This window comes from Marmota monax, unplaced genomic scaffold, assembly GCF_021218885.2.
Source record: "Marmota monax isolate L192 unplaced genomic scaffold, Marmota_monax_Labrador192_F-V1.1 WCK01_AAM20220418_F8-fsc00011, whole genome shotgun sequence".
NCBI lineage: Eukaryota > Metazoa > Chordata > Mammalia > Rodentia > Sciuridae > Marmota > Marmota monax.
The window spans coordinates 18,788,296-18,799,538 of NW_026693082.1; positions in this window are offsets into that span (position 1 = coordinate 18,788,296).

Sequence of the window (11,243 nt, forward strand, 5' to 3'; positions counted from 1 at the left end):
TCATATGACTCTAGAAATTTGTCGATGCCTTTGATTTTTTCTATTTTATTAGAGTACAAGTTTTCAAGATAATTTCTAATCATCTTCCGTATTTCTATAGTGTCTGTTGTGATATTTCCTTTTTCATCACATATGTTAGTAATTTGAGTTTTCTCTCTCCTTCTCTTTATTAGCATGGCTAAGGGTCTGTCAGTTTTATTTGTCAAAGAACTAACTTTTGTTTTTTCAAATGTTTCTGTTGTTTCAATTTCATTGATTTTTAGCTCTTCTACTGCTTTTGGTGTAGATTTGTTTTTTTTCTATGACTTTGAGATGTAACGTTAAGTCATTTATTTGTTGACTTTTTTCTTCTTTTAAGGAATGAAATCCATACCATGAACTTTCCTCTGAGAACTGCCTTCATAGTGTCCCAGAGATTTCAATATGTTGTATCTGTGTTCTCATTCACCTCTAAATATTTTTTAATCTCCTCCTCCTTGATGTCTTCTGCAACCCATTGTTCATTCAGTAGCATATTGCTTAGTCTCCAGGTGTTGAAGTACTTTTGTTTCTTATTTTATCATTGATTTCTAATTTCATTCCATTATAATCTGATAGAAAGCAGGGTAGTATCTCTACTTTTTTATATTTGCTAAGAGTTGTTTTGTGGCATAATATATGGTCTATTTTAGAGAAGAATCCATGTGCTGCTAAGAAGAAAGTGCATTCGTTTGTTGAAGGGTAAAATATTCTATATATACCAGTTAAGTCTAAGTTATTGATTGTATTATCGAATTCTATAGTTCTTTGTTCAGCTTTTGTTTAGAAGATCTATCCGGTGAAGAAGGGGTGTGTTAAAGTCACCCAAAATTATTGTATTGTGGTCTATTTGACTATTGAACTTGAGAAGAGTTTGTTTGATGAATGTAGGTGCTCCATTGTTTGGGGCATATATATTTATAATTGTTATAAATATATATGGGGGACCCAGGCCTAGGGTAGGTCCAAGTTTGCCACCCATCGCTTGTTGGTGTATGGTTCCCTTGAGCAGTATGTAGTGTCCCTCTTTATACCCTTTGATTAACTTTAGCTTGAAGTCTACTTTATTTGATATGAGGATGGAAACTTTTCACCTTTAGTCTGAGGATGTCTCTTGGAGGTAGCATATTGTTGGGTCTTTTTTTTTTTTAATCCAATCTGCTAGTCTATGTCTTTTGTTTGGTTAGTTTAGGCCATTAATATTCAGGGTTATTATTGAGTCATAATTTGTATTCCCAGCCATTTTTATTTATTTTTGGCGTTTAACTTGACTTGATTTCTCCTCTGATTAGTTTTTCCTTTAGTGTAATACCTCCTTCTGCTGATTTTCATCATTGTTTTTCATTTCCTCTTCATGGAATATTTTGCTGAGGATATTCTTTAGTGCAGGCTTTCTAGCTGTAAATTATTTTGTTTATCATGGAAGGTTTTTATTTCATCATCAAATCTAAAGTCTAATTTTGCTGGATATGAGATTCTTGGTTGGCATCCATTTTCTTTCAGAGCTTGGTATATGTTATTCCATGATCTCCTGGCTTTGAGGGTCTGGGTTGAAAAACCTGCTGAGATATGAATTGGTCTTCCCCATATGTGATCTGATTTCTCTTGTGGCTTTTAAGATTCTATCCTTATTCTATATGCTAGGGATTTTCATTATAATGTGCCTTGGTGTAGGTCTGTTGTAATTTTGTACATTTGGTGTCCTGTAAGCCTCTTGTATTTGGTTTTCCAATTCATTCTTCATGTTTGGGAAATTTTCTGATATTATCTCATTGAAGAGATTGTGCATTCCTTTGGTTCAAAACTCTGTGCCTTCCTCTATCCCAATGACTCTTAGATTTGGTGTTTTGATGCTGTCCCGTAATTCTTGGATGTTCCATTCATGGTTTCTTACTATCTTCACTGTGTGGTCATCTTTATTTTCCAGATTGTATACTTTGTATTCATTATCTGACATTCTTTCTTCCAAGTTATCTAGTCTGTTGGTTATGCCTTTTATTGAGTTTTTTTTTTTTATTTGGTTTATTGTTTCTTTCATTTCAAGGATTTCTGACTGGTTTTTTTTTTTTCAGAGTCTCTATCACTTTCTTGAAGTAATCTTTTGCTACCTGTATTTGCTCTCTTATCTCTTTGTTGGAGTGATCAATTTTTACCTGTATTTGCTCATTTAGATCACTCTTTAATTCACAGATCATTCTAATTATGAACTTTCTGAACTCCTTCTCTGACATTTCATCAACTTCGCTGTCCATGGGTTCTGTCATTGTAGTATCCTGGTTTGTTTGGGGCACCTTCCTCCCTTGTTTTTTCATGTTGTCTATGTGTCTTCCTTTCTTGCAGCGTGGATCTGACATATTACAGTTATACCCTGTATTCTTATAGTACCCATGCAGATTGTCTGTACCTCACCCTGATGTTGGGTGTCCAGACCCTGCTGGTGTCCCTCAATGTATGCTACTTCAGTAAAGGTGGTGGTGTAATAGCCAAGGTAACTTGAGATAATAGTGGAGGTGCTCCAAGATGGATGTAATGTCTTACAGAGATAGGGCTGAAAGGGTAGGCCTTACGCTGTCTTTGAGATGCCTGTTCTGAGATGCAGCTACTTCTAGGCCCTGTCTATTGTCCAAAAGGTAGGGGTTACTATGTGAGGAAGGCTATGGTGATGTCTGTAGTATCCCAAGATGAAAGTGGGTTAGGCTTGGGTAAGGGGGCACATGTGTGTGTGGCCAAATCAGACCTACCTGGGCCTGGGTCCCACAGGTTGGTGTGAGTAGATCTGGGCCAGGCCTGAACTCCAGTGGGTGTCTGCTGGTGGCAGGAAGGACCTAGGCCTACTGTGAGCCTGGGTCCCGCACAGGTCGGTATGGGCAGATCTGTAGCATCATTCTTAATAAACATTCAATCTAATTTAGTTAACTACATTTTTTCTTTTTTAAAAATCATTCTATGTTTGGACACAATAATTCCAAATTCTTGTGTTAAACTAAAATTGAGATGAGCTGCTTTGTGCACATCTTTTTTCTAACTGTGGGATTATTGTCCTTGACAGAATTCCCAAGAAGAATTCTGGATCAAAGGCTGTGAGGTGTGAAGGGAGATAAAGCTCGTGAAACCTACAGCTAAACTGCTTTTAGGAAGTGTTTTATTTGAGCTCCCTTGGAGGCAAGGAATCACTCAAGTTATCTCAGTGATTGGAAAATTTGCAGGAATGACAAACTCCTCAGGGTAGGAATCCAAGCCATGGAATCAGGCCTATAGTAGGGCAAGAATGAACAGGCACTGGCTGCACTTGACGATGCTCCTGAGTACCAGGGACTGGCTACCTTATCCTTCTGCAGCTAGAGAATGGACCCTCTGTGTCTAAACATGATAATCTGTGCATAATTATTTTTAAGATATCAAGCCACCAATGGCACAGGCACCTCAGTGGTCACTTAATGTGCGTCACGGAGTGTCCCTGCTAGATACCTAAACGATAACTCAGGGGACACAGGGATCGGCCTCTCCAGAACCAGTATATGTGCACACCCATCAGGAAGGCTGGAGACCACAGCAGCACCATTCACAATAGCCAGAAGGTGGAATCAACCCCAATGTCCATCAGTGGATGAATGGACGGAAAAGGTTCATGTAGTAGTATATCATCCACAACAGAAAGGAATGAAGCAATAATACATGCGACAGTGTAGGCGAACCTTGAAAACATTATGCAAAATGCAAACAGAAGGAAGCCAGACACAAATGATTTAGTTTATACAAAATATTCAGAATAGGAAAACCAATAGGGGCGGTATGCAGATTGATGGTTACCAGGGACTGGGACTGGGGCTGGGGTTGGGGTGGAGAGAAACTGCTTAATGGATCCGAGTTTTCTTTTATTTTGTTTTGGTACCAAGGATTGAACTCAGGAGCACTCTACCACTGAGCCACATCCCCAGCCCTATTTTGTATTTTATTTAGAGACAGGGTCTTACTGAGTTGCTTAGCACCTTGCTTTTGCTGAGACTGGCTTTGAACTCATGATTCTCCTGCCTCAGCCTCTTGAGCCACTGGGATTACAGGTACATGCACATGGCCCAGCAAGGTCTCTTTTTGGAATGATGAAAATGCTTTGGAATTAGAGGTGGTGGTTGCTCATCCTTGCCAATGCACAAAATGCCATTGAACTGCTCACTTTTCAGTGGGTAATTTTATGCTATATGAATTTCAGTTTATCTTTTTTTAAGTACATTTAAAAAGGTGTAAAGTTGCTAATGGCAAGCAGACACTGGTCTTCATCTTCAGTTTTGGCAATTTTACGGACCAAATCAGTTTCTGGTTGTTCTAAGGTCCATTTTTTTTTATTATCATCCACGTGTACTCATTGGTTTGACCAGTATTTACCAAGTATCTTCTGGGTGTTGGGGACTGCTCCCAGAACTGTGGGCATGGCAGTGAGTGACAACCTCTGTCCTGTGGGAGGCTAGGAGCCTTTCACACAGTGCATTGAACCACACCTGTGCTGAGCACCATGAAGGGGGCTGCACAGGTGCTTCACAAATTCATAATGAGTTTCCTGGTTTAGTCTAGAAGAGCTCCCTGACAAAGTGAGTTTTTATGTGAGATCTCAAGAGTGAGCAGTTGTTGGATAGTTCATAGAAGGTGGAAGAATGGATGAGGCCAGAGGATAGGGCAGGAGGGGGAGGGTGCATCAGTGTTTAAGATCCCTGAAATAGTAAGGACACTTAAAGGATTTTGTTCTTTAATCTTTTAATCCCTGTAAGCCATGGGAAGTCTTGAAGGGAAGAATCTTGAGGATTGTGTGTATTTGAGGTATAACTAGATTAATCTTTTATCTCACTCTCAGGACTGGAGGTATAGCCCAAGGGTTAGAGAGCTTAGCATGCATGAGGCCCTGGATTTAATTCCTGATATATATATATAAATCCCACTGTAGATCCAACAACCTTCCTACTGGGTATTCAAAGGCAAAGATAGCAGTGAGTTGAAGAGCTACCTGGACTCCAAAGTTCTTTGTAGTATTACTCACAATAGCCAAGACCAAATCAACCGAGGTGTCCACTAATTGATGAATCGATAAAGGAAAGCCAGTATACAGACACTGTGGAATACAATTTTCTTATTGGTTGAAAACCAAGGGATGGAATACTTTCATTTGTGACCAATTGGATGAACCTGGAGTATGTTGTGCTAAATGAAGTAAACCAAACCCAGAAAGATGAACGCTGCAGGATCTCACTTATATATGGAATCTCAAAAGAAAAGTGGATCTGGTAGAAGTCAGGGGTAGAAACTGGGAGATTGGGAGGGAGAGAAGAATGGGGACACTTTGGTCAATAAGTACAAAATTACAGTTATATAGGAGACATAAGTTCTGGTGTTCCATTGTACAGTACAGCGGCTATAGTTAATATTATATTGCATATTTTTTAAACTAGACAGGATTTTTAATGTTCTCACTACAAAAAAAAATGATGAACATTTGAGGCGGTGGATTTGCCTAACATCCTCGTTTGATCATTATTCAAGGTACAGATGTACTGAAGCATCACGCTGTGCCCCATACAGAGGTACAATTATCATGTTCCAATTAAAACCAAAACAGAGCTAAAAGAAAAACAAAGGTCCCACAGTGTCCGGAACGTGGTGAGCTGCAGGAGTGCAGAGAGGCGAGCTCCAGAGTATTGCCCTAGGCTTTTCTTTTAAATGACAAAAAATCATATGTATTTATGTGTAGAACACATTCTGAAATCTGTATACACTGTGGAATGGCTCAATGACATAGGAACTACTTCATGTGCTTGATTCTGAGGTGAGAACATCAAATTACTCTCCAACAGATTTCAAGTGTACATGTGGTACATCCCAAGAACTCACTTCTCCTGTCTAAATTTTGTACCCTTTTATCAACATGCCCCCTCCCCACCAATTCCTTTTCCTCCCTCATCCCCTGGTAACCACCATTTACGATACTTTCTTGTTTTGTAAGTTCAGCTATTTTAGATTATGCACATGAGTAAGATCATGAGATCTTTTGCCTTTCTGTGTCTGGCATATTTCGCTTAGAAAATGTCCTCCAGATTCATCCATGTTGTCACCGATGACAGGATTTCATCTTTTTTTTAAAGCTGAATGGTATTCCACGTTGGATATATGCCACCTTTTCATTATCTTTTCATCCACTGGTGGACATGTCTTGGGCTATTGTGACACGTTGCCATGAACTTGGGAGCAACAAGTATATTTTCAACATACAGATTTCTTTCCTTTGGCTTTCTATTCAGTAATGATAGCTGGATCATATGGTAGTTCTGTATCTAGTTTTTTGAGGGACTTCCAAACTCTTTCTATAATGACTGTACTAATTGACATACTCACCAACAGCATACAAGCGTTTATTTTTCTCCATATCATCGCCAGTACTAGTTATCTTTCAATTTTTGATAATAGCCATTGTAATGGATGTGAGGTGATATTTCAATGTAATTTCAATTTGTATTTCTCTAATAACTGCTGATATTTGGGCATTGTGTTTTTGTGTGTATATTTGTTGGTCATTTGTGTGTTCTCAGAAATGTCTATTCAGATTCTTTGCCCATTTTGTGCAAATCTTTTTCTTTTTTCTTTCCCTATATCAGAGTGAACCCATATTCTTTACCACTGAGTTACATACCCAGCCCTTTTTATTTAATTTTGAGACAGTGTTTCTCTTAGTTGCCCAGTCTGGCCTTGAATTTGCAATCCTGCCACAGCCTCCAGTTACTGGGATTACAGGTGTGCGCCACCATATCCAGCATAATTTGGTGAAAAACTTAGTGAGAGAAAGTAATGGCTTGGACTAGAGTGATGATGATGCAGAAGGTATTTAGAAGGTGAAATTCAAAGGAAATTACAATAAAATTTCTAATTTTCAAAAGCTAACAACTCTCCTGAGTATCATAGAATCCCCCCCCAAAAAAAAAAAAACAAAAAAAAAAACAGAAAGCCACTGATACACAGATAGTTTGTTGGTAAAAATGCCTTTTTCTCTCTTTCCTTTTTTTTTTTTTTAATTTGGGGGATATATGCCAGAAAACAAATATACCTATCACCTCCATTTATCTAATTTTAAATGTTCACTGTGACTGAATGGGGGGGGGGTTCTCTCTTTCTTGACTACATACCCTTCGATTACCAATTCATGTGACCACAATTCTGTAATATCACTTTAAAAAGAAAAAGTAGAAAGATGATTCGTTCTCTTCTTTAGTGTGATTGATTGAAAGTATTCATTTTATTATTGACAGCTGAGATGCATAAAGCATTCCATTTCACATAGACATGTTTTCTATTTAAAGTGCTGCTGTAGATTTGTGTCCTACAACCCAGAAATTTAGATGATTCACATAATTCCCATTAAAAATTGTAAATATAGCCAGGCATGGTGGTGCACATCTGTCATCCTAACAATTCAGGAGGCTGAAGCAGGAGGATCATAAGTTCAAAGCCAGCCTCAGCAACTTAGCAAGACTCTGAACAACTTAGCAAGATCCTGACTCAAAAGAAAAAATAAAAAGGACTGGGGATATAGCTCAGTGGTTAAGCACCTCTGGGTTCAGTACCCAGTACCAAAAAAAAAAAAAAATTATAAATGTATGGTGCATTTATAATTGCTGAACATTCCCAACGGGATAAAACATCTATTTTGACCAGATACCTGTAAAAACTAAACATTCTGTTAATAATCTTGCATGTCTAACACTAAATCAATCTCCCACAGATTGACTTCTGACTCCATGTGTCTCAAACCTTGTTTCTTTTCTACTACCTATATAATTCTGGTATCAAGCATGCTAGGACATATTCATATTTTAATATGACTGCTGGCCCTATATGGGCAGCAACTGCCCCCTATATGAATGAGTCCTACTACACCCAACCTTAATGTTATCTTCAAGTCCATCCTCTTTAGCCAGATTCCCAAAGGGTCCATTCCCACTCCATTCACATTTTACAGGAGCAAATGGGATGGAGGGACATCTAGGTTTAAAGACAGCAGTCATTTTAATCAATCTTGATGATTAAATTATCTTATTTTGCAAAGTTTTCAAAGACATAGAACATGTTGAAAAATTGTTGAGGCGCCTGCCAGGACTTTGAGAAGGACCTGCAAGCACATGGGCCTGAGGTGTACACGGTAGTAGTTTGGTGTTAACTCTCCCTCAGGCTCTATGCATTTGTGACTTTGATAGATATTGCCAAATTATTTCTCCTAGAACTTGTACCAGTTTTCTCTCCCTCCTAGTCAGGTCTTCCCTTCCCAAGGTCTCAAACTTTTAGATCTTTGCCAATCTGATGGGGAGAACAAAAGGACCGAGTATAATTGTATCATTCATTTTTCTCTGATTAGAAGTTAGTCTGAGCATCTTAGGTTTAAGCGCTCTGTCCTTCATCTTCTGCGGACTCTCCGTCATTTGCTTTACTCTTTCCTAATACATTATCCATCCTTCTCTTATTGTTTCTGTGTTGGTAGATTAGCTTTTTATCTCAATCCTGTTGGCAAATCACTTTTATCACTTTGCTGATCTTTTATTTTTCTTGTATGTGTATGTTTTGTCATTGTTTTGCCAGACTAAACTTCTTAATTATCATATGAACTTTATCTGTTTCCTTTTATAACTTCTGAATTTGTCATAATAGGAGAAGGGTCTTTTCCACTTCAGGATTGGTTTCTTTTCCCCCCTTTAAGTATTTGATTTTTTTTAATTTTTAAATTTTTTGTTGATGTGTTATAATTAAATGTAATAGTGGAGTTCATAATGCCATGTTTTACATGTATATAATTTCAATTTCATTCCCGGTACTTCTCCTTTCCCTCCCCATCTGCTTGCCCTACTTCATTGATCTATTATTATTTTTATTTAAATCATTATTTTTATTAAAATTAGTGCATTACAGTTATATATGTATATATAAATTTATATATGTATGCGTACATGGAATTAATTGTGGACATAACATGTTTGGTAGATTTCATTTCTGTATTTAGTATTTTATACTAAATTACTTTTTATATTTGAACCCTTGGATCCAGTGTGGTGTGGAAATTTTTTGAAAATTGATAGTTTATGTGAAGTTTCTTCTGATGAAGGTGGAATCCTAGATACTATGCAAAGATAGGATAGTGATGTTCCTGAGCCTTATCCCCCAAATTAAACCTATACTTCTAAGTAAAGTTTAAGTATCACTTTGCTATCTTTATCAAGCCGATATTTAAGGACACCTATTATGTGTTGTGTCATTACATTTCCCTTCGTTGACAACCGCAACATGGGGAAGGCAAGAGTGCCAAATAGGACTGGTGTCCTCTCAGAAATAGAAATAATAAATAAATATAAGGCTCCGTGGCCAGAAATAAAAATGCTTTATGCTTCCCAGACATCTTAATATTTATAGCCACAGAGAGAGCCCTGTCCTTTCTTCATGGTTGGTGCCACACGCTTCCTGTTCAGGAACTTGCCCTTCTGGGGATGAGCAGCCTTCCCTTTGTAGTACAGGTACTTATTTTCCAAGAAAAGATCAAATACTCCTCTCGGCTGGAAACACCCACTCTTTCCTGTTGACTCAAAGAGTATCTTACTCTCATATTCCAGACATGTCCAAACTAAACTCTGGTCAGAAAAATGGCTCTGATTCCCTCAGCAACCTCTTGTCTTTTATTCTGAAACTAAATCAGAGAAATATGCTAAATGGGGAGAGGTAGGTGAAAGAAAACAAAATAGCAAATAGGTAGGACCAACAAGTCCAGAAATCCAATGTAAGGGCGTCAGGGCTCTACTTAGTAATATTGCTTCATAAGTGGGGGGATGTATTTTTAAAGAGTAGATGTTAGGTACTCTTGCCACATGCACATACAGACACACACACACACACACACACACACACACCAAAAAAAAAAAAAAAGTGAGATGCTGGCTATGTTCATTTGCTTAACTTCAGCAGTATTTTCACTACATGTATATCAAAACATGATGCATGCCTTAAACACATACAAAAAGTTTAAAAATTTGTGTGTTCTTTATTCATGATCCTAATTTAATAATTATGTAAGGCTTTTTTACATTAATTAACACTCATTTAATATTCCAAAAGCAGTCTTTTCTCTGACATTGATGGATCACAGTCAGCTCTATAGTTCTTCCTTTGGAACTTAACAGAGCTCTTTGAGCAAATTCAGAGAACTGGAATCAACTCACTACTGAAGAAAAATGCCCATCTGTGGAGCACGATCAGAAACTATAGACAAGACTAAAATGAAAACTGGAAAGTGCCTTTGAGGGCTCTCAATTGAGCCCCTCATTTTAAAGATAAGGCAGCAGACGCCCGGAGACACTGAGCTTAATGACATGTTACCTATCTTCATCTCAAGCCATTACGCCCATACATAAAAGAGCTACTTAGCCTCTTTCTTAATTTTATTTAATTTGTGTAGTTACTATGTTAGTTTTGTTTATCCTTTAAAAATGTGGAAGTATAAAAAAGTAGAGGGGGGCGGGGGAATTACCCCAAGCCTCCCTACATGGGAAAATCGTGGCCAGACAGAACCCCATCCGCCTCACCATTCATTGGCTGTGTGATTGTGGCCTAGTTAATCTGAGTCTTGGCTTTTTGTTTTGTTTTCTTTTGAGACAGGGTCTTGCTAAGTTCTTGAGGCTGGCCTCAAACTTGAGATCCTTCTTGTCTCAGCCTCCAAGCTGTTGGGATTACAGATATATGCCACCATACCCAGCTAAGCCGTCTTCTTCTTCTTCTTCTCCTTCTCCTTCTTCTTCTTTCTTCTTCTTCTTCTCCTCTAAAAGAAGGATAATAATATTCATCTCATAGTGAAAATTAAAGTATATCACAGAGTAAAGCATTCAGGTTAGTGAGGCATTGTTATATTTAATTGTTAGTGTACTACAGTTGTGATAAAACTCTATAAACTTTTGTATTATACTTTTTTAACTCATCATAAATTTCCCAGGTCATCAAATAATTTTCATTAATACACATTTTTTTAAAAAAATGTCATGGCTATCTTTGTAGAGAAAAATGGGTTGTTTTCCATTTTGAGTCCAATTTTACATATACCTTCTTTCTAAGAGAGAGGGAATAAAGCTAAATTAGCAGCTCCCAACAAAACAAAAAAGGAAACAAGGGTTAATTCAGAGGAACGATTTTGGAATAAACAGCTGGGTTTATAAGGT